The sequence below is a fragment of the Cervus elaphus genome, chromosome 13 (genome assembly GCF_910594005.1).
Source record: "Cervus elaphus chromosome 13, mCerEla1.1, whole genome shotgun sequence".
Taxonomy (NCBI): Eukaryota; Metazoa; Chordata; class Mammalia; order Artiodactyla; family Cervidae; genus Cervus; species Cervus elaphus.
Window position 1 is genome coordinate 34094587 of NC_057827.1, and position 23068 is coordinate 34117654.

General features: G+C 45.9%; 1 pseudogene; it reads right to left on the bottom strand.

The window, feature by feature from the left end:
• Positions 1-6892: 6892 nt before the first annotated feature.
• The window catches only part of LOC122706394, a 31587-nt pseudogene continuing 15411 nt past the window's right edge, over positions 6893-23068 (bottom strand).

Here is a 23068-nt window from a genome sequence, read left to right on the forward strand (position 1 = left end):
AGAATGCTGGGGAAACTCTCAGTATTCAAGCAAAAGCTTCAAGAACTGGGCTTTAGGCCCTAGAATCTGAGGCAAACCCCTCTACCCCTCCATCTCTGACTCCATTTTGACTTCTTTATTGAACAGATTCAGGTCATATGACCACCCCTGGACCAATCACAATTGAGGGAAACATAATACAATGATTGGCCAGGCCTAAGACATGTGACCTCTCCTGGGCTAGTGGGCAGAACCTTTTAGAAAAGGAAGAATAGAGGGGAAAGAACCGGGTAGGAAGGAACTGATTAAGCCATCCTCCATGCTGGCTAGCAAACCTTTCACAAATTATTTAGTCCCTTGCTATGTAAAATGAGGACAATAAAATCCGTTTGGCCTGGTTGGTGTGGAGATTAGTGGAATGAAGGTTTGTAAAGTACTAAAAGCTTTATATTTATCTTCCCTGGTGGCTTCTGGTAGAGAATCTGCCTGCTAATACAGGAGACATGAGAGACATAGGTTCCATCCCTGGGTGGGGACGATCCTCTGGAAAAGGAGATGGCAACCCTCTCCAGTATTCTTGCCTGAAAAACCCCATGGACAGAGAAGACTGGCCGGCTACAGTCCATGGGGTCACAATGTCAGACACAACTCAGCGACTGAACAACAAAAGAGCTTTAGAGATTTCTACACAATCCTGCCCTGTAGCCACATGGGTCCAGACCCTGATTCCCACTCCTCTGAGTCTCTCAGATCTTTTATATTTTCAAGTCCTGCATTCACCTCCTCTAGGGCATTGTCTCTCTATGTCTCTTGTGCCCACATCAGGCTCACAATTACAGCCTGCCTTGTGCTTGAAGGGCTTCTATTGTGGTCCTGTGTTGTCATTCCACATCTCCTAGGTTTCTGACATTTTCCGCCAACCAGCCTGTGTGGTCCCTGAGGCCAGGAATGGCTGCTTAACCATCTCTGTCTCCTCCCCCACCACCCCCTACTGCCCCACCACAGGGCTTGGCAAATGGGGAGAACTCTGTAAACATGTGCTGATTATCTGACTGATGAAGGGCCAACAGTTTTTATAAGATCTAAACCTTCCTGAATGGATGTCTGCAAGGGAAAGCAGACATATGGGCACAAACAGCAGTACTCAACTCAAACACCATCCAACAGTAAGAGAAATCCCTCAGGTAGGTAGTATATATAATACACATAGCATATTATATCTCAGAGGCAGGAGGATAGAGATCGCAAGACTCATTTAAAATAAAAGTGCGAATAGTGCAGGAAACCCTGCTCAGGAGCAGGAAAACTTGGAAGAAGCAAACTTACTGATTGCTTGTCCCAGCACCCCTTCCATCCACCTCCTACAGTAGAGGCTAGGAAAGTCAATGCTTTTTTTCCCAGCCTGCATTGTAACTAGCGTTGAGCATGTGACCCAGTTCTGGCTAATGAAACATAAAGGTAAGTCTTCCAGAAGGCTTCCTGGAAAGACTTTTCCTTCCTGATAAGAGAGGAGAGCCTGAGAAGGCAACATCTTACTGCCTCTCAATATGGTATGTGATTGTGATGCCTGGAGCTGGTGCAACTATCTTATAACCATGAGGAAAGAAGATGTCAGCTCAGACTCATTGAGACAATACAACCCCTACCTCTCTTTGGATGTATTGCTATGTGAGCTAAAAAAAGAAAAAAGCCCTTGTTTGTTTAAGCTTGTTAATTCAGTGGTTTCCATACTTGCAAGTAAAAGCATTTCAAACTGATACACTGAGGTGATGGAAAGGACAGGGGCCTGTCTGGACGGCAGATTTCTAGGACGTCTTGTCTTGATGATGACTACCACTGCTATGGAACTAGACAATGTGCCATCTTGCTCACAGGAAAAAATAATGTCAAAATATTCTGTGGTAGTTAAGATTCTGTGCATATTGTAACATCTTTCTTAATTCTCTTTTTTATTTTTAAAATTTTAAAATTTTATTTATTTATTTGGCTGCACTGATCTTAGTTGCAATAGGTGGGATCTTCAATCTTCGTTGGGGCATGTGAACTCTTAGTTGTGGTATATGGGATCTGGTTCCCTGACCAGGGATTGAACCCAGGCCGTCTGCACTGGGAACGCTGGAGTCTTAGCCACTGGACCACCAGGAAGTCCCTCAAATTCCCTTTTACTTCATCTTCTTCTCCTCATCATGGCAGCCAACATTTCCAAGTGAACAGCAGATGTTATCAAGAAAACATAGGGCAACCAGCCTGCTATGCAACCTTTCGTACCACCAGTCTAACCCCACCCACTGCTTTCAGAGCCATCTGTCCTCTGGGAATACACTCCAGGGCTCTTCCCGCCTTTACTTTAAAGCTCACTGGTGTCTGGAAAGTCCTTGGACCTTCTCAAAAATGTCTCTTACCTCTATATCTGCCCTCCCCAATGTCCAGCAAACCATCTCCTCTAAGATAAAAGAAAAGCAGTATGTCACTGAGTGAAAAATTCATTTTTGCAAAGTCCCCGATGGTCAGTTAATGTGGGTCAGAGTAGATTTGAAGTCTTCTCTGACTGAAAACCCTTAAATTGGTTGGACAGTTGTGCTTATCCCAACTCATCAGGGCTGCTTTGCTTGTAAGCGCTCTCAACCGTGAAGAGATGAAACTCAGAGAGGAGAAATGATTTGCCCAGGGTCATCATTGTAGGTGCTTGTAAAGATCAGAAAGACTTCTTTCTCTGGATTGAGAGGTGGTTTTTTTTTTGTTGTTTTTTTTTTAACTCTTTATTATAGAAAATCTCTGGCATACACAAAAATAGAATTGTATAATGATTCCCATATACCCACCACCCAGCTTCAACAACCATTGTGTCCCATCTTGTTTCATCTACGCTCTCCTTGCCTGGATTATTTTGAAGCAGATTCTAGACATTTTAAGATTCTATTTACAAGTATTTCAGTATATTGTCTCTGCTGCTGCTGCTGCTAAGTCGCTTCAGTCGTGTCTGACTCTGTGTGACCCCATAGATGGCAGCCCACCAGGCTCCATAGTCCCTGGGATTCTTCAGGCAGGAACACTGGAGTGGGTTGCCATTTCCTTATCCAATGCATGAAAGTGAAAAGTGAAAGTGAAGTCCCTCAGTTGGGCCCGACTCTTCGCGACCCCATGGACTGCAGCCTACCGTGCTCCTCCGCTCATGGGATTTTCCAGGCAAGAGTACTGGAGTGGGTTGCCATTCTCTAGATGTTAATAATTACCTTAAAAGTGACTACAATATCATTCTCACATTTTGGAAATTAAAAATAATTCCTAATATCATCAAATATCTTGTCAGTATTCAGAGTTTCCTGTCTCATAATTTTTTTCTTCCTATTTGTTCAAATCAGGATTGAAATAGCCATACTTTCTGACTGATTGATACATCTCTTAAGTTTCTTTGAATCTGTAAGTTCCCCTCTACCTCATCTTTTTTTTTTTTTTTAAACAGTGTATTTGTGGGAAAAACAGGTTGTTTGTCTTAAAATTTTCCTATAGTCTAAATTTTGATGATTACATTTCCATGGTGTTGTTTAAAATGCTTTGTTTCTCCTGTATTTCTTGAGAAGTGGTAGTTAGAGCCACAAGCTCATTTAGATTCAGGTTTGATTTTCTTGGCAAGAATTCTGCAGAGGTCATGGGTCTGCTGTACGTCCCTCAGTGGACTCATGATGTCTGTTTGCCTCTCTGTGACATTAACAGCTACTAGTGACCTTTGCCTAGAAACATGGTTTCACTAGAGGTTGAAACCTGGGGATTCTACTTCTATCATTATTTCTTCACTTTTGAGCTGGAATATTTCCATTAAAAGATAATTCCTTTCATCTTCTATGTGATTATCATGAGGTATAGTTTATATAGAAAGTGAAAGTCAGTCAGTCGAGTCTGACTTTTTATGAACCCATGTACTGTAGCAAGCCAGGCTCCTCTGTCAATGGAATTCTCCAGGCCAGAATACTGGAGTGGGTAACCATTCCTTCCTCCAGGGGAATCTTCCCAATTCAGGGATCGAACTCAGGTCTACCACATTGCAAGCAGGTTCTTTATCGTCTGAGCCACCAGGGAAGCCCTTATATAGGAAAGGCAGAATCAAAGTTTGATTCTTTCCCTGTATTTACTAGTTTTCAAAGTCATGTATTGGTCCTCTTGACATCCTTTAAAAGAGAGCAGTGTATTTTTGATGAGTTTTTGTTTGTTTGTTTGTCTGTTGTTTGGTTGGTTTTGTTTTGTTTTGTTGCCACACCATGCAACATGTGGAATCTCAGTTCCTAACCAGGGATCATACCAGTGCCCCCTGCATTCAAAGCATTCAAAGTGCCCCCTAGACCAGGGAAGTCCCTGTTTTTGCTTCCTTTTTGAAAGTCACTATGAATTTGTGGTTCTAAACATAGCTGATGTGTTTTAATTCATTGCAGTTGCTATCCTTATAGATGCTGAAAGTGGCCCATCTTTGGCCAGGGGGAGCCTTTTCAAATTGACTCTTGAGTCCTTCAGGAGGGCCCTGGTCATCTTTGGTAAATTCCTTGGTATGACACGACGTTCCAGGCTCCTTCTATGTGTTTCCTGCTCCAGACCTGGAATCACCCATTTCCTGAAGAAATCCAGTCCTTCTGGAAGGCAATGGGATTTATCAATAGAAGTCACAGTTTAGGAGCCAGGGGAGGGGTCTAGTTTGATTCCAAGGTAGAAGCCAGAGTTCTAGGACCCAAGAGGCAAGTACTAGACAGAAGAGTCACTCTGTAGTCCTGTGTTCCCTTTATCTTTTGCCCAAGACAGTGCTAAACAACATGCAGATGTTACCAATGCTGAATATGGTCAGTTTTCTGAGAATGACATCTCTTCCTTTCTACTCAGAAATCTGAGTAGTTTCTGACCAACCCCTTTGTAGTAGAGGCAGTAGATTGGGAAACATCTGTCTGCAATTCACCACCAAGCTCTGAGGGCATCTGCTTTAAAGAGCATGTGACGTGATGGGCAGGAGTCACTTCCAATCAAACCTCTCTTTACTCCACGGGAGGCGGGATTAATGGTCCATCCTTTTGTAGGAAAATTAAGCACAATTTCTGGGCAAAGGGCAGATTCTCACAAGGGTTCTGCAAATATTATGCATTGTATTTGTTACAATTGGGTAATTTATCTTTCTGGGAAAGTTACCTACAGGACTTGGAGAAATTTACTTAATAAGAAAATAGATGACGGTCACAATTGTATAATTCCATTTGTTTCCAGGAGAGCAAAATTCATCAATTATGGTGAGTGAAGGGGAGGGCCTGGGGGTCCCTAAAGTGAAATTTTATCAGGGTCTCCAAGAATAGTAATACTCAGGGGAAGTGAGATTTGGGGATTGTAGCATTTAAAAAAATTGGCTTTGCAAACAATGTGCAAGGAAAAATGATTGAATCGTGGACTTTTACAAAGAACATAATGAAATGTGAAAACTCTGAGAAAGTTTGGGGGTAAACCCAATTCTCAGAAATACACAAAACAAAATTAACACTGAGTTGTTGTTTTTTTTTTCTCTTCCTATCAGGAATAGGTTCAGAAAAATATTAAGTTCCCTTGGTCATTAAAAAAAAATAATAACTGTAATGACATAGTTCAATGCAAAGAGCACATGAGAGGATCATAATTGTAAGCCTGGCTTCACCACTAATTTGCTTTGTGAGTAAGTTGCTCTTGTTCTTGACATCCCCTCCCTAAGGCTCTGACTCCCCATCTGTGCAAAGCAGAGGTTGCCAAATGTGAACAGAGGCTGGACTGGCTGCATATGAATCACCAGGGGGAATCCAAAATGTCCACCAACAGAAAAATGGTTAAACCAACCACAATAAACCACAGCATGGAATTCTCTGCAGCTGTCAAGGAGAATGAGGCGCCTGCGTGTGTATTGATGTGAAAAGATGTCCAAGCTATATCGTTTTTAAAAATGAGTGACGATCTTGTTTAATGGGAAAAATATAAACTACATGGTCAGCTCTTTTCAGGACAAATACAAAACCCTCAAGGATATACACCAAACTGCTAAATAGCAGTTACCTCTGAGAATTGGCTGTTTTTAACTCTCATTATTTCTGTATTGCTGGAATTCATTTAGAAAGAGTATGGATTACTTTTGTAATTTAAAACAAATTTTCATTTAAAAAGTAAGAGATCCTGATTCTCATCGAGGTTTGGGATAGAGCCCAGGAATCTGAATTTCTTTGTGTTTCCCCAAGTAGTTTCTAATAGAAAAACTGAACCCATGATCTCAAAGGTCTCCTGACTCCTAACACTATGAACCCATGAAGTTTTTTGCCTCAAGGCTTTTGGGGAAAGGAAGAGAAGGACCAAAGAAAAGAAAAGGAGACAGCAAAGAGGCACAATATTGGAAGCAGAGATAATGATGACCAAGGTGTATGGCTCTGTACAGTTCCCAGTACCGCTTCACACGTGTATCCTTTGTGACACTCACAGCAATCTTGGGACGTAGGCAGGTCAGGTAATACCATTTTATAGGTGGGAGCAATGAGGTTTAGAAAGGTAAAGTCCTTGGAGTGACTTACCCAGTTTGTAAATGGCAGAGCTGGGATTACAATCCTGGGCCGTCTGACCCCAGAGCCAATGCTTTTTCTACCACTGGTGACACGAAATGTTTCCCTTATTGTGATCACCAGAGACTGTATTCATTTTTTTAGGTCCCAGGCTTCTTTATTGAAGAACATAGTGATGACTGATGTGGGGATTAAAATCAAGAGCATCACTGAACTTCACCTTCCCTTCAACCAGTTCTCCCAAACTCCTTGCCCCCAAACCCTTTGTATTCCCAGTTCCTCTCTTAGTGAATGAAGAACTTAATCCCCCACCCCAAGTACAAACCCACAGGGTTCTCTCCCTAGCTCTCCTGTTCCTCTGCCCCCCATTCCTAGGACGGGCAGGCCCTGTGGTTTGAATGCACGGGAGAGCCCAGAGCAGTGACAGACTCCTGGGGGAAAGGCCTCACCTTCAGGGAATGGGACCAAGGAGTACAGACTAGTGAAGTGAGGGGTCCCATAGCCTGGGGTACCAAAATGTGGCCCTGCACTACAGGAAAGAATATTGGCCCCCCTGAAAAAAGAGACCTCAAGGATTTTGCAGCAACCTCAAAATCCTCTCCTTGGGAATGAACAGTCATTGCTTGCTTGTTAGCCCTTCTGGCGATGGTTGCAGAACCACATCCTTCTCAAGCCCAAAATGCTGGGCCGCTAGGCTGCCGCAGAGTGGGCTTCGCCACTGCAGGAAGCCTCTGTTCTTCCTATTGCTGTCCAGGTTGCCTCTCACTCAACTCTCGATACTCTTCCAGGCCTGCATGGGTTTCTGCCTTGCGTATCTCCCGCAGATTCTCATTCTTTTTTTTTTTTTTTAGATTCTCATTCTTGTCAGTTTCCATCTACCCACCTCTGCAGCAGGGGCCACAGCTTACACATGTCCTTGAAACTGAACCTCAAAGCCTCGAAACGGCAGATTGTCATTTAGCTGAACACCTTCCCAAAGAGAACCCCTAGGGTGAGCCCCACAGCAGCCTGAGTAGATTTCAGGGTGATCCTCTCCTGCTTGACGAGCTTGGCAGATTGTTCGGGGTTTTTCTGAAGAGCTTTGATGTCCTGGGACTCCTTGGGGTTCAGCTCCAGCTTCTTGTGCAGCTTCACGGCGCCAGCAGGGGCGGTGCGGGGCTCCGGGAGGCTCCCTTGGAGTTGGGGTTGCTCTCCATCCCAGCTTCTGTCTCGCCCGCAGGCTGAGGGGTCTCTGGGCCACCTTGGGGCACCAGCTCCACTCCAACCTGAGGGGCACAGGCAGTTCCTCCACTGAAGTCATAGGCCGAGAACACAGGGTAAGCCCCCACACCTCAGCACCAGGCCCAACCCCCAGCCCCATCTCCCACCCAAGGAAGCCCCTGGAAGCTCATCCAAGTTCCTAGCCTGGCTTCAGCCCTCTCGGCCTGTCGCCTCCATCTTGTGCTGGGGTGAGAAGGCAAAGTCAGAAGCCAGGTATCCTGCTGTGGGGGAGGAATGTGCCCCAAGCCCAGGGCCTAGGAAAATGAGAGCTCTTCAAGGGACTACAAAATAATGTTTATAGTTTAATGATACCAAATGACTTCTCATAGAAAAAAAAAAGACAGTATAACAATAACTGACATTTAATAAGGGTGTACTCTGTCCCAAGGTGTCCCAGGTGGTCCTAGTGGTAAAGAACCCTCCCGCCAATGCAAGAGACTTGAGACTCGGGTTCAATCCCTGGGTCCGGAAGATCCCATGGAGAAGGAAATGGCAACCTACTCCAGTATTCTTGCCTGGAGAATCCCATGGACAGCAGAGCCTGGTGGGCTACAGTCCATAGGGTCACAAAGAGTCGGACACGACTGAAGCGACTAACAGGACACACGCTGTCCCAAGTTCTGTGCTAAGCACTTTTCAGGCAGCGTCACTTTGAATCCTACAATAAACTAATCAAGTTGGCACAATTTTTACCCCCATTTTACAGATGATAAAACTGAAGCTCAGAGAGGTTAAATAACTTTACCCCAAATGGACTAAATTTGGTAGTTGGTTTGAACCCAGGCCTTCTAACTGAAGGAAAAAAAAGCAGACAAAGAGAAGAAGTGGGAAGCAAGTGACAGAGCAGTGGGTGTGTCCCTCCAGCCTCCAGTTTCTTAGACCTGTCATCACCTCACATAGCAAGGGCTCCTGGGGACCTTTCAGAAGGAAAGCTCAACCTGCTGCCCAGCCCAGGGCTGCTGGGCTGCTGGCCAGATTCCCTCCCTCCCACAGTATATTTCCTTTGCCTCCATTGATAAGTATCTAGTTTCACCAAAGGTTCCAAGCTCCTGGATCTGGTTTTAATCAGGAGCTAGAGCTGAGCCCTGGAGCAGTGGCCTGGCAGTCCTCGGTGAGGCCCCGATGGAGCCCAGCCACCTTCTCTTCCTCAGAGGCCTCCTGGAGAGAGGTGCTAGATTTCCGGAGCCCCTGCCTTGGGCGGTGGTCCTGTGGACGCACCATTCGAGGCCCCTTCCTTTGGGCAAGGTTTCTGGGGGCTGGGAGAGGGGAGAAAGAAGACTGTTGGCATGGGTCAGGCCAATAGTCATTTTGTAACCAAAGTGCCTGGCCCGCATTCCCCTATAATTGGCTTCTGCAGCCACAGCTAGGAGAGAGGCTAGGGCAGCAAGGAGGATGGTTCTGGTCTCTTCCCATCCACTTAACAGATCCCACCTGTGCAGCCCTCCTGCCAGTCAGGGAGGGGAGATCACACCCACTCCCTGTTTTCCTGGAGCCCATCTTTGGCCCGGTGAGGAGATACAGATGAGGAAACACAACTGTTCAACTGTATGACCCTGACTGAGGCAGAAGGCATAATTCTGAGAGCTTGTGGGGAATTCAGGTTGGGAAGATCCCCTGGAGTAGGAAATGGCAGCCCACTCCAGTATTCTTGCCTATAGTATCCCACGGACAAAGGAGCCTGGTGGGCGACAGTCCACGGGGTTGCAGAGTCAGACACAGCTGAAGCAGCTTAGCACACATGGGGAACTCATGATTCATCACAGTCAGTGCAGGGGGGAGAAGGCATTTGCACAACGACATGAAGGAGGAGGAGGGATTTTCCAGGCAGTATTTAAACACTGGAAAATGGAGAGTGTGTGGTCGACTTTGCAAAGCCTGGCAGTAGTCCACATGTCCACTTTTGTGTGAATTAGAAAAAGAAATGCTCTCTGGGCAAATACAGAAGGCACCCCATCCTCCCTTGCACAGTGCACAAACTGGGCAACTGTTCTAGTCGCCCTGGGACCATAGCAGCTAAATTTTGCCTGCCCTTCACATTTTCCTTTTCCATTCTAGTTAAAGAAACCTTATATTTTGAAATGAAGTGATTCTATGTGGTTACCACAGGGGTAACCCTTAACCCCACTAGGGGTTAGCTTGATTCAGTCATAGCTAGTCAGAATACTACATGTTCATGGCCCCAGTGATTGGTTCTGGCAAGGGGCGTGTGGTCGGAGCTGGGCCAGTCAGACCCTCTTTGGAAAGGAAGGGGGCCCAGGGAAGAGGAACCCTCTTTTGGCTGGGTTTTCTGGCTCTCAGAATTTGTTAAGCCTAGAGCTTTCAAGCCAATGGTCATTACTTTTGTGGAGATGCTGCCTGAAAATGGTCAACACAGAAAAATGTACAGCTAAGAAGCTTAGAGGAAGAGATAGAATTCTGATACTGTTTAAACTCCACAGTTCACTTCTAGAACATTTTAGTTACAAGAACCAATAATTTCCCCTTTTTGTTTAATCTAGTCTGAGTTTTTATGCCTACAATCAAAAGGAATAACCATTATGGAAAGAATTGCTGGGATTCAAGCCAACAGACACAGAGTCTTCAGTGCTTTAAGAAACCAAACCAAGAAAGCTTTGGCTGAGCTGCAAGGGCTTCTAAATCAAGAGCTGAAGATGAGAACATGCGTGTGGGGAATGGCTAGACTGTATTCAAGCCTCTTCCAGGTGGCATCTCCCTGAATACTCACGATGGCCTGGGGAGTCAGGTGGGACCACTCGGATGTAGATATGCCATTTAAATCCCTGATTGAAATGAGCCCTCAGTTGGGGAGCTAGTGTCTGAACCCTGGGGCACAGTGGTCCCTGGCAGTCTGGGGAGGACCAGCAGAGAATGGCTGCCTGGTGAGAGACAGGCAGGATATCTTGCTGAGTTCCTAGGAAATCTGATTTATTTCATGTAATACTACCCACTCTTGTGTCCCTGGGCCTTTGCATATGCTGATATCTCAGTCTGGGACACCCTCCCCACTTTGTCTGTCTGGCTAATTTCTACTCTGCCTTTAAATTTTAGCTCAGAGTGTTTCTTTCAGGAGACCTGCTGTAGCAGTTTGAAACACAGCTGCAATTTTTTTTTTTTTTTTTTTGCCTCTCCTCCCATGAAGAAGTGGATTCTATGACCCCATCTTATGACCACTTGACCCATGGAACATGTTGGGAGTAATACTGCATTCCTTTTGAGGCTAGGTCATAAAAGTATATGAAGCTTCCACCGTGTTCACTGAGAACACTCACTCTGGTACCCCTGAGACACCATGTAAAAAGCCCAACTACCCTGAGACCACCATGCTGGAGAAGCCACAAGTAGATGCTCTGGTCAACAGCCCCAGCTGAGCCCATTCTTCAGCCAGCCCAGCCCAGACACCCAATCTTCACGTCACGTCCAGCCTTTAGAGTCACTCTAGCTGAAGCCCAAGTTATCATAGAACAGGGAAATGCTAGCTCCACAGCTCTCTGTCCAAATTCCTGACCTCTAGGATCTGTAAACACGCATGGATTTTTGTGCCACTAAGTTTTAGAGTGGTTTGTTTTGGAGCAAGAAATAACTGGAACACCACCCTTGACTCCTCTGAGTGAACTTCAATGCTTCTTCCCTCATTTGTTTTTTTTTTTTTTTTTCAAAGTTCCTCATGCATCACTCCAATAGAGCACTGGCCACCCTGGGCTGTAGCTGTCTCATTAATGCCTGTCTCTTCTGCTAGTCCTGGGGACTTAGGGCACAAGGGGCTGTATCACCTTCATCTCCAAATTTCCATTTCCAGGAGCTGCACAGAGCAGACATTAACAGATGAGGGAGAGGGAAAATGAGGATGGCTCGGGGAAGCAAACACTTCCCCGAGGAAGTGTAACAGGTCCAACTGTTACAGGCAACAAGGGAAGTCGAGCCACGTAAGCAGCTGCAGGATGCTATGGGAGCTGACGCAGTAGAGGTAACATTCCAGGTGGGAGGTCACAGTGAGGCCCACAGCAAGGATGATCTGAAATTAAGCCACCAAGCTAACTAGCAGCCTCGGGCTCCTTCCGTTGGTACAAACCATTGACAACCTCAGTCTCAGAAGCTGGAGAGGAGCTGAGCCCATGACGAGAGCTGGCTCCATCATAAAGAAAGGAGAGCTCTGGGGCCAAGAGCCAGGCCTGGGACATTCGCCAGGGAGACTCATCTTAGAAACACAGGTATAAGCCATTCCATTCAGTAATAGATCTGGTTGCTTGTTTAGACCATCATGATGGGGGGTAGGGTGGGGGAAAAGGGGCAGATATGGGGGAGCTGAGCAGAGTCCCAGAGAGTCCATCTGCCAGAGAACCCACTTAGCCCTGCCTTTGAGGAGTGGGAGGCTCAAGATGACAGAGCATTTTCATTTCTTTCTTTTTCTTTTGGAAAATTGTTCAGAATTTACTTGGGAACACAGTCCTGGAAATGTTAATAATAGGGGAAGTTAACCTAACTTTTGCACTCGCTGCCTCGAGTTAGGACGGCAAGCCAAGCGAATCTGGATCAGGGTTTCAGGGCAGAAGCATCCAGGATGCAGAGCCCAGCTCCCAGGCCTGCCCAGGGGTTTTGGCAAAACCCGAGGCTTCTGGTGGGAGGGCAATGTTCTTGTCTGAGCCTCAAGCAATCTGTGAGGTTTTAGGACAAGCTAAAGAGAAGGAAGAAGGGAACTCATATTTGTTGAGACATGTGCCAGAAGCATTACTGTCTTCGGCAAACAATCCTCATCAAAACCTTTTAGATGTGTATTAGTGGTCCCATCTTATAGCCAAGAAAACTAAGATTCAGAGAGCTTGTGAGAAATTGCTATTGTGGTGCTGGAGAAGACTCTTGAGAGTCCCTTGGACTGCAAGGAGATCAAACCAATCAATCCTAAAGGAAATCAGCCCTGAATACTCATTAGAAGGACTGATGCTGAAGCTGAAGTTCCACCTGATATGAAGAGCCAACTCATTAGAAAAGACCCTGATGCTGGAAGAGATGGAAGGTGAAAGGAGAAGAGGGCAGCAGAGGATGAGATGGTTGGATGGCGTCACCGACTCAGTGGACGTGAACTTGGGCAAACTCCAGGAGACAGTGAAAGTCAGAGAAGCCTGGCATGCAGCAATCCATGGGGTCTGCAAAGAGTCAGACACAACTGAGCGACTGAACAACAACAAAAGTGTCAAGAGAGGCAGCAGAGAAGGGCACGGACCCTGGGCCGATGTCTCTGTGACTTCCCTGGTGGCCTTGGGGTTCCTGTCCTTCAGTGAGAGGGCTGAACTCATGATCCCACCCAGAATCGGCTTGCATCATGCCTCTGCCACACTCAAGCAGTGTGACCTCGGGCAAGTCACTTACACTTCGTGTGCCTTTGCTTTCCCGTCACAGAGTTCAACAAGGGTAAATTTTCAGAGAAGAAGGGGCCCCTCCCTTCTTCCATTGCCCTTCTTTACGGAGTATTGGATGTAGAATGTGACATCCATCAAGGGCAGAGCCCAAGAGCACAGGGACCTGTGCCATCCCCCTGTGGGCATCTGGGGCTTTGGCGGCAGCAGCCGGTGTGTGCTGTTCCCTGGGGGAGGGTGAGAGCCCCACTCTGGAGCAGCCGCCGCTGCCAGGAGGTGGTAAGCCTGGTGCTCGGGCAGGCAGGCGCGGCTCTAAGCCGTGAGCTGAGGTCTTCCTGCTGGCCGTTTTCTAAGTGGCTGCAGCTGTGATGTGAGATCATGCAGCCGGCCAGCTGCTGATGAGAGGGAAAGATATTCCCCACATCTCTTCACTCTCCTCACCGCTCTGCCACCGCTCAGGGCCACACTTCTTCCTCTCAGGGATGGGGCTGTGAAAGGAGGGATTGGAAGAGGACACTTGTAAGAAAGACCCACAGAAAAAGGGCTGTGCTCTCTTGGCAGGGGGTGGGTGGTGTAATCACAAGAGATTTGGGGGTAGATTTTGCTGGCACTATTTTTCCGGGACATTTTTCAATGAAAAGATTTAACAGCCTTGCCCTTTCTGACGTACAAAATATTCCCTTTGCCTCCAGGGAATGTCAAGCAGGCATCTTGTTTCAAAAAGGCAATGCAAACACATGGTACAAAATTGAAAAGTACCGGGGGAACTTAATATAAAGTTTCCCTCCCAATCCCCAGCAGCTAGAGGCCATGCTGTTATTACTTCTTATGTGCATTTTCTAAGCACGTGCTGGTGTGACTCAGATGGTAAAGAATTTGCCTGCCATGCGGGAGACCTGGATTTGATCCCTGGAGAAGGGAACGGCTACCCATTCCAGTATTCTTGCCTGGAGAATCCTGTGAACAGAGGAACTTGGCAGGCTACAGTTCATTGGGTCACAAAGAGTTGGACATGACTGAGCAACTAACGCTTTGATCTTCTTTATGCTCATCCCTTGTTACGCTAGCCCACAAGTCCGCGTCTCGCCTCCCCTGCTCTTCTCTGTACTGGAAGACGCTGTTCCTCACAGGCTACCGTTTCTAAAATCCTGAGTCGGCTGTCTTCAGGTTGAGCACAAGTCAAGGGCAGGCACCCAGCAGGAAATAAAGGGCAGAGGGGTGAGAAAAAAAGATCCTCTGTTCCCCTCCCTCTCTGCCGTGTGTGGATTCTCAGCAGCAACTGTGTCTCTTCCATGGATGTGGGATGCATTATTTAGGGTTCCAGACCCACTGGGACTCCAGCTCCTCCAGCCCAGTAAGAGCCTCATCCCTTGGTCCTTCCAGGGGACAGGTCCAGCCACTTCTTTGAGTTGATAGTTTCTGAGCTGCCTTGCCTTCCCTTATTTGGCTTCTCAGCTCTTACATCACTTGTTTTCTAGTCAATTCCCTGACTTAAATTCTGTCTGAGAAACCTTTGGTGGTGTGTTTTTCTAACTGGACAGACTGATTCCCTCATTAAAATGAAAAACTCTTGGGCAACTGAGAACTCATGCATACATGCTCAGTCGCTCAGTTGCGTCTGACTCTTTGCAACCCCAGGACTGTAGCCCACCAGGCTCCTTTGTCCATGGAATTTTCCAGGCAAGAATACTGGAGTGGATTGCCATTTCCTCCTCTCCTCCAGGGGATATTCCCGAACCCACCTCTCCTGCACTAGCAGGTGGATTCTTTATCACTGTGCCACTAGGGAAGCCTGAGAACTCATGGATCCACATAAATATTTCCCCTTTTTCCCACCCCAAATTTGACATGTTATATATGATTCTGCATCTTCCTTTTATTATTATTTTTTGTTTACTAATATGCCTTGTAGTGTTGTTGTTGAGTTTCTTCATATGTATACATATACAGAGCTATCTCTTTTTAAAATAGCAACATAGGATTCCTTTGTGCACACTGCATTTATTCAACCAGTCTCTATTGAACACTGAGGTTTTCCAGTTGTTTGTTACTATAAATAATTTCTTGGTGAATATCCTTTACATTTGTCACTTCACCCTCATGGAGATCTATCTGCAGGATAAATACCTAGAAGTAGATATGCTGAGTAGTTTCCTTTATAATTTTGATAATATTGCCAACTTGCCCTGCAGAGAAGTTGTGCCAACTCAGTTCACCATACGGCCTCCTGTACTGAGAGGTTTGTGAGACTGGACTATAAGCATCCTGAGGGCACAGACTATGTCTCTTTTGCTCTCCAGTGGACCCCCAGAGCCCAGTGTAGTACAATTAGTAAATGGAAATTTGCCAATGGACTCGGCCAGATCAGCAGCCTCCTGGCCTTGAACAAGTCCCTTGGATGCCAGGATCTCAGAGCCCACCCCCCACCCCCCACCCTTCCAGTTCTGGGATCAAGGACTTCCAAACTGGGTAGAGCTTCAGAATCATTGGAAGAGTCGAGGAAGACAGGTCCTGGACTCCATGCAGGGATCCAGCTGCCATGGGCCTGGGGTAGAGGCCCTGGCGGATTGTGAGCCATCACCAGGTCCCCTCAAGGATGGGTGGCTCCTGCTGGCAGGGAGCCCTCAGCTGCAGGCTCCCTTTGGAAAATGTTATGGCTGGAAGAGCAGCCTTGCCCAAGGTCTTATCCCTTTCCAGGAATGATTGCTTCTAATAACTAGTCAACAATCGGCTTGGCCCTGACACCCCAACTCAGGACAAATCGGAAGAGTCGTCCCAGGCCCAGAACTGCACAAGGGGCGGACCGAGACCTCTTTGGAGACTACATTTTTTCCCTCTGCTCAGTCCCTCTTCCTTGCTCTCCCTTCCTCAGGTATGGATCCCAAAGGCACTTCCTTTTGAACTCTGAACTCTAAACCCCTTCTCAGAGTAAGCTTCCCAGAGAACCCAACCTGTGAGTCTGTATTCTAACCCCTCCCCCTTGGTGATGTGACCTGTAACTTCTGTCCACTGTGAAGGTTACTTTGGATGTATGAGATCTTAATGCTTTTATTTTCTTGGTGCCATAGACCCCTTCTCAGCGTAATGTCTTTAAATACCTAAAATAAAGTACATAGGCTTGCAAATGAAAATCAATTATATTGGAATATGGTAAATCAAAATATTTTTTGCATTCTGAGATAGTCATGTGTGTTTCTTTATTAAGCCATCCACTAGGACCTAGCATTGCATCCACCAACTACCCTGATTTTGAAGTAGTGACGAGCACAGACTGTATCTTAAGATACCTGTGACCACTGTAATATGATATGAAAATATGGGTGATTTCTGTGGGGACAGAATTCCAAGTGCTGCTAATATTATTGAGGTTTGTTGCTTGCATTCACCATAGGGCGAAATGTTGAATTACTTTTAGAGGTTAGGGAAAATAAAGGTGTCATTTTTGTGTGTCTAAGTCTACAGACCCCTCTGAATTCTATCCGCAAGTCTGTGGTCCAGTGAGTGACCTGCTCCAGTGGGTCACTTGTTTAATCATTGCAGCAGTTCCCAACCTTTTTGGCACCAGGGACTGGTTTTGTGGAAGACAGTTTTTCCATAGACCAGGGGAGGAAGGGATGGTCTTGAGATAATTCAGGCACATTAAATTTATTGTGCACTTTATTTCTATTATTATTACATCAGCTCCACCTCAGATCATTGGGCTTCCCTGGTGGCTCAGTGGTAAAGAATCCACCTGCCAATGCAGGAGACGGGGGTTTGATCCCTGGGTCTGGAAGATCCCTTGGAGGAGGGCATGGCAGCCCACTCCAGTGTATTTGCCTGGAGAATCCCATGGATAGAGGAGCCTGGAAAGCTACAGTCCATGGGTTTGCAAATATTCAGACACAACTGAAGTGACTGAGCACCTACAGATCATCAGGTATTAGATCCTGGAGGTTGGGGACCCCTGGATAGGGTTCCTTGGTCTGTTCTCACTACAAGTCTCCAGGTGGGATCTATTGCCAAACTGAGGGCAGAAGATTTTTAAGCAAAGGGTGGGTGGGATGCCTCTCTAAGCTCTGCCCTTCATGAGGTGCAGATAGAGAAAGCATCACTAAATCAGCATTGCTCAGCAAAGCAGGGGCACCCCAGGCCTCCCAGTTTGAGCAGTTTCCAGTTATACTGAAACAAAGTGCCAAGTTGTTTTCCAAGTCCTCCAACCTGGCTACCTATTCCTCCTGTCAGTGCAGCTGATCTTCATCTGCTTTTGGCCCTCATGCCCCATGAAAGGCCAGCCAGCTGCTGCCCTGATGGGACAGCCCTCAGTCTAGTTCTTGTTCATTGTTCAGCCACTCGGTTTTCTCCGACTCTTTGTGACCCCATGGACTGCAGCACGCCAGGCTTACCTGTCCTTCACTATCTCCTGGAGTTTGCTCAAACTCATGTCCAAACTCATGTCGGTGATAGCATTCAGCCATTTCATCCTCTGTTGCCCTCTTCTCCTCCTGCTCTCAATCCCTCCCAGCATCAGGGTCTCTTCCAATGAGTCATCTCTTTGCATCAGGTGGCCAAAGTATTGGAGCTTCAGCTTCAGCATCAGTCCTTCCAATGAATATTCAGAGTTGATTTCCTTTAAGATTGACTGGTTTGATCTCCTTCAAGTCCAAGGTACTTTCAGGAATCTTCTCCAGCACCACAGTTGAAACCATGTGACTACTGGAAAAACCATAGCTTTGATTATGTGGACATTTTTTGGCAAGGTGATATCTCTGCTTTTTAATACACTGTCTAAGTTTGTCATGGTTTTTCTTCCAAGAGAAAATGTCTTTTAATTTTGTGGCTGCAGTCACTGTCCACAGTCATTTTGGAGCTCAACAAAATAAAATTTGACACTGTTTCCACTTTCTCCCCATCTATTTGCAATGATGAGACCAGATGCCATGATCTTAGTTAGTTTTAAGTCTGTTTTTTCACCCTTTCACCCTCATCAAGAGGCTCTTTAGTTAGACCCACAGCAAATGTACTGTCCTGTTCAATTAAAGGCAAAATTCATTCAGAACATGTTAATTCCCTTACTCTTTTGAGTAAGTAATTGTGATTTATCTGCCCTGAGGCCTGTAATGTGGAAACTGATGTAATGATGGTTGGGGGCAGCAGGGAGTGTTTGCTGAGTGTCTTAGAGGTGTGATCCATCCGAAGTGGAAAAAGTGAGAATGCTGAGGAGGGTAGGGAGGGGTGGAGAAAGTGGGTAGCTTTCTAAAAAGGAACCTCCTAAAGGCTGGGCCTCTGGTAGCAGGTGACAAGATGGAAACCTTGCCTGCTGGAATGCCCGCCCCATTCCCTGCCCCAGGGCCACCTTACCCTGAGTGACGTCACACAGGTGGCACTTCTACATCCAGCCCTAGCACGTACTAGCCCACTGACATTGGCAAGTCATTCATGTCTTTTAGCTTCAGTTTTCTCATCACCAGAATGGGACAGTAGTACCAACATGGCCAATGTCTCAGGGTTGTTGTGAGGACTGAGTGAGAGGATGTGGGGGAAAGCTTTGAGAGTTTGTAAAGACTGAGCATCTGTGAAATAAATTCACATATGGTGGGGGTAGGGGGAGATGGATGCAGCTGGGTGAGCAGGGCTGCTGCGTCCGAATCGACATGTTGTTGACTCTTCAAGGGAGTCTCTCCAGACATCCAGCGTCTGCTGCTTGCCAAGCCATTCGCCCTGGCACAGGACCAGGGAGGGCATGCCTTTTACGGTGCAGTGTCCCTGCCTGCCCTTGCAAACCTAGACCACGTCCAGCTAGGGGGAAGGAAATGAACCTCCACCTTTTCTCTAATGGACTTTTGTGGAGCTCTTAGATTATAATCGTTTAATGGACACATAACCGCAACAATCTCAACTTGTTTCTGTTATTATCTACAGAGATAATTTAAAAAAAAAAAAAAAAACAGTGGATAGGTTTTAACAGCTTAATACACAGTAAACGCAGCTGCAGTCCAGACAGCAGAGTGCCCAGTACTGAAGAGAGGTGGCCGTGTCCTGGCTGCGTGGCAGGGAGATGTCACACTTGCTTTGTGGACAACCCACAGGCAACGAGAGCATCAGAGCTGCCTTTCATTTCTCCCTCCTAACCTCCTGAGTCCCAAATATATGACAGTTTTCAGTATAAAAATCCTAGTTTGGGAGGTTTGCCCAACTTCCACTTGCTTTCTCTGATCCCAAACATAGAACAGACTCAGTCCCCCATGGTTATAGGGGTTGCAGTGGTTGGGGGAAACAGCAGCTGGCACTCAGCAAGGGGTGATTCCTTGGGCCCCAGGGGCTCAGGGGATTGGGAACTACAGTATATTGAATGACGTCCCCCCAGATATCCATATCCTAATCCCTGGAACCTGTGAATGTTACCTTTTATGGCAAAAGGAATTTGAAGATGTGACTACATTAAGGATTTTAAGATGGGAAAATTATCCAGTTTATTGAGATGGGCCTGATGTAATCCTATAGGAGGAAGACGCAGGAGATCAGAATGAGTGGGTGAAAGGGAAAGGGTCATGTGAACATGGAAGCAGAGATGAGAGGGATGAGGCCTTGCGCAAAGTAGTGCTGGAAGCCACCAGAACGGGAAGAGACAAGGAATTTATCCTCCCCTGGTCTGCAGGAAGAAACAGCCCTGGTGACACCTTGATTTTAGCCATGGAATTAAAAGATGCTTACTTCTTGGAAGGAAAGCTATGACAAACCTAGACAATGTATTTAAAAGTAAAGGCATCAGTTTGCCGACAAAGATCCGTATAGTACAAGCTTTAGATTTTCCAATAGTCATGTACGGATGTGACAGTTGGACCATAAAGAAGGCTGACCGCCAAAGAATTGATGGTTTTGAATTGTGGTGCTGCAAAAAACTCTTGAGAGTCCCTTGGACTGCAAGGAGATCAAACCAGTCAATCCTAAAGGAAACCAACCCTGAATATTCATTGGAAGGTCTGATGCTGAAGCTCCAATACTTTGGCCACCTGATGCGAAAAGCTGACTCACTGGAAAAGACCCTGATGCTGGGAAGGATTAAGGGCAGGAGGAGAAGGGGGTGACAGAGGATGAGATGGTTGGATGGCATCTCCTGCTCTATGGACATGAGTTTGAACAAACTCTGGGAGACAGTGAAGGACAAGTAAGCCTGATGTGCTGTAGTCCATGGGGTTGCAAACACCTGGACCCAAGACATAGCAACTGAACAAGGCTCATTCTGGACTTCTGACCTTCAGAACTGTAAGAGAATACGTTTGTGCTGTTTTAAAACACTAAGTTTGTGATAATTCATTATAGCTGCAATAAGAAACAAAAACACAGTGATAAACCTGGCTGCATGTCATGATATAAGAGGTCAGAGGTAGTATGACTTCAGGAGCACCCACGGTGACCCTATGCCAAACCTTCACTCTCAATGTCTAAAATTCAAAAGTTAAGGCTACCAGGAATAATAACTAACTTTAATAAGCATTTACTATGTGCCAGGCTTGTGGTTAAGTGCTTTAATTTAAAGCCTGTCTCCTTTTGGTAGTTCAGTTCAGTTCAGTTCATTCACTCAGTCGTGTCTGACTCTTTGCGACCCCATGAATCGCAGCACGCCAGGCCTCCCTGTCCATCACCAACTCCCAGAGTCCACCCAAACCCATGTCCATCACCATGTTGGTGGTGCCATCCAACCATCTCATCCTCCGTCGTCGCCTTCTCCTCCTGCTCTCAATCTTTCCCAGCATCAGGGTCTTTTCAAATGAGTCAGCTATCCGCATCAGGTGGCCAAAGTATTGGAGTTTCAGCTTCAACGTCAGTCCCTCCAATTAACACCCAGGACTTGTTTCCTTTAGGATGGACTGGTTGGATCTCCTTGAAGTCCAAGAGACTCTCAAGAGTCTTCTCCAACACTACAGTTCAAAAGCATCAATTTTTCAGTGCTCAGCTTTATTCACAGTCAACCCTCACATCCATACATGACCACTGGAAAAACCATAGCCTTGACCAGACAGACCTTTGCTGGCAAAGTAACATCTCTGTTTTTTAATATGCTATCTAGGTTGGTCATAACTTTCCTTCCAAGGAGGAAGCGTCTTTTAATTTCATGGCTGCAGTCACCATCTGCAGTGATTTTGGAGCCCAAAAAAGTAAAGTCTGACACTGTTTCCACTGTCTCCCCATCTATTTCCCATGAGGTGATGGGACCAGATGCCATGATCTTAGTTTTCTGAATGTTGAGCTTTAAGCCAACTTTTTCACTCTCCTCTTTCACTTTCATCAAGAGGCTTTTTAGTTCCTCTTCACTTTCTGCCATAAGGGTGGTGTCATCTGCATATCTGAGGTTATTGATATTTCTCCCGGCAATCCTGATTCCAGCTTGTGCTTCCTCCAGCCCAGCATTTCTCATGATGTACTCTGCATATAAGTTAAATAAGCAGGGTGACAATATATGGCCTTGATGTACTCCTTTTCCTATTTGGAACCAGTCTGTTGTTCCATGTCCAGTTCTAACTGTTGCTTCCTGACCTGCATGCAGGTTTCTCAAGAGGCAGGTCAGGTGGTCTGCTATTCCCATCTCTTTCAGAATTTCCCACAGTTTATGGTGATCCACACAGTCAAAGGATTTGGCATAGTCAATAAAGCAGAAATAGATGTTTTTCTGGAACTCTCTTGCTTTTTCAATGACCCAGTGGATGTTGGCAATTTGATCTCTGGTTCCTCCGCCTTTTCTAAAACCAACTTGAACATCTGGAAGTTCATGGTTCACATATTGCTGAAGCCTGGCTTGGAGAATTTTGAGCATTACTTTACTAGCATGTGAGATGAGTGCAATTGTGTGGTAGTTGGAGCATTCTTTGGCATTGCCTTTCTTTGAGATTGGAATGAAAACTGACCTTTTCCAGTCCTGTGGCCACTGCTGAGTTTTCCAAATTTGCTGACATATTGAGTGCAGCACTTTCACAGCGTCATCTTTTAGGGTTTGAAATAGCTCAACTGGAATTCCACACCTCCACTAGCTTTGTTCGTAGTGATGCTTCCTAATGCCCACCTGACTTCACATTCCAGGATGTCTGGCTCTAGGTGATTGTGAGTGATCACACCTTCATGATTATATGGGTTGTGAAGATCTTTTTTGTACAGTTCTTCTGTGAATTCTTGCCACCTCTTCTTAATATCTTCTGCTTCTGTTATGTCCCTACCATTGCTGTCCTTTATTGAGCCCATCTTTGCATGAAATGTTCCCTTGGTATCTCTAGTTTTCCTGAAGAGATCTCTAGTCTTTCCCATTCTATTGTTTTCCTATATTTCTTTGCATTGATCGCTGAGGAAGGCTTTCTTATCTCTCCTTGCTGTCCTTTGGAACTCTGCATTCAGGTGGGTGTATCTTTCCTTTTCACCTTTGCTTTCACTTCTCTCCTTTTCACAGATATTTGTAAGGCCTCCTCAGACAGCCATTTTGCTTTTTTGCATTTCTTTTTCTTGGGGATGGTCTTGCTCCCTGTCTCCTGTACAATGTCATGAAACTCCATCCATAGTTCCTCAGGCACTCTATCAGATCTAGTCCCTTAAATCGATTTCTCACTCCCACTGTATAGTCATAAGGGATTTGGTTTAGGTCATACCTGAATGGTCTAGTGGTTTTCTCCACATTCTTTAATTTAAGTCTGAATTTGGCAATAAGGAGTTCATGATCTGAGCCACAGTCAGCTCCCAGTCTTGTTTTTGCTGACTGTCTAGAGCTTCTCCATCTTTGGCTGCAAAGGATATAATCAATCTGATTTTGGTGTTGACCATCTGGTCAATACCCTTTGGTAGAGAGGTCCTCAACTCTGAATATTAATTAGAATTCTCTTAAAGTGTCAAAAGAATAGATAGACATGAGGACCTCACCCAAGACTTTCTGAATAAGAATACAGAGGTACAGCCTGGGTATCTAAAAGTTTT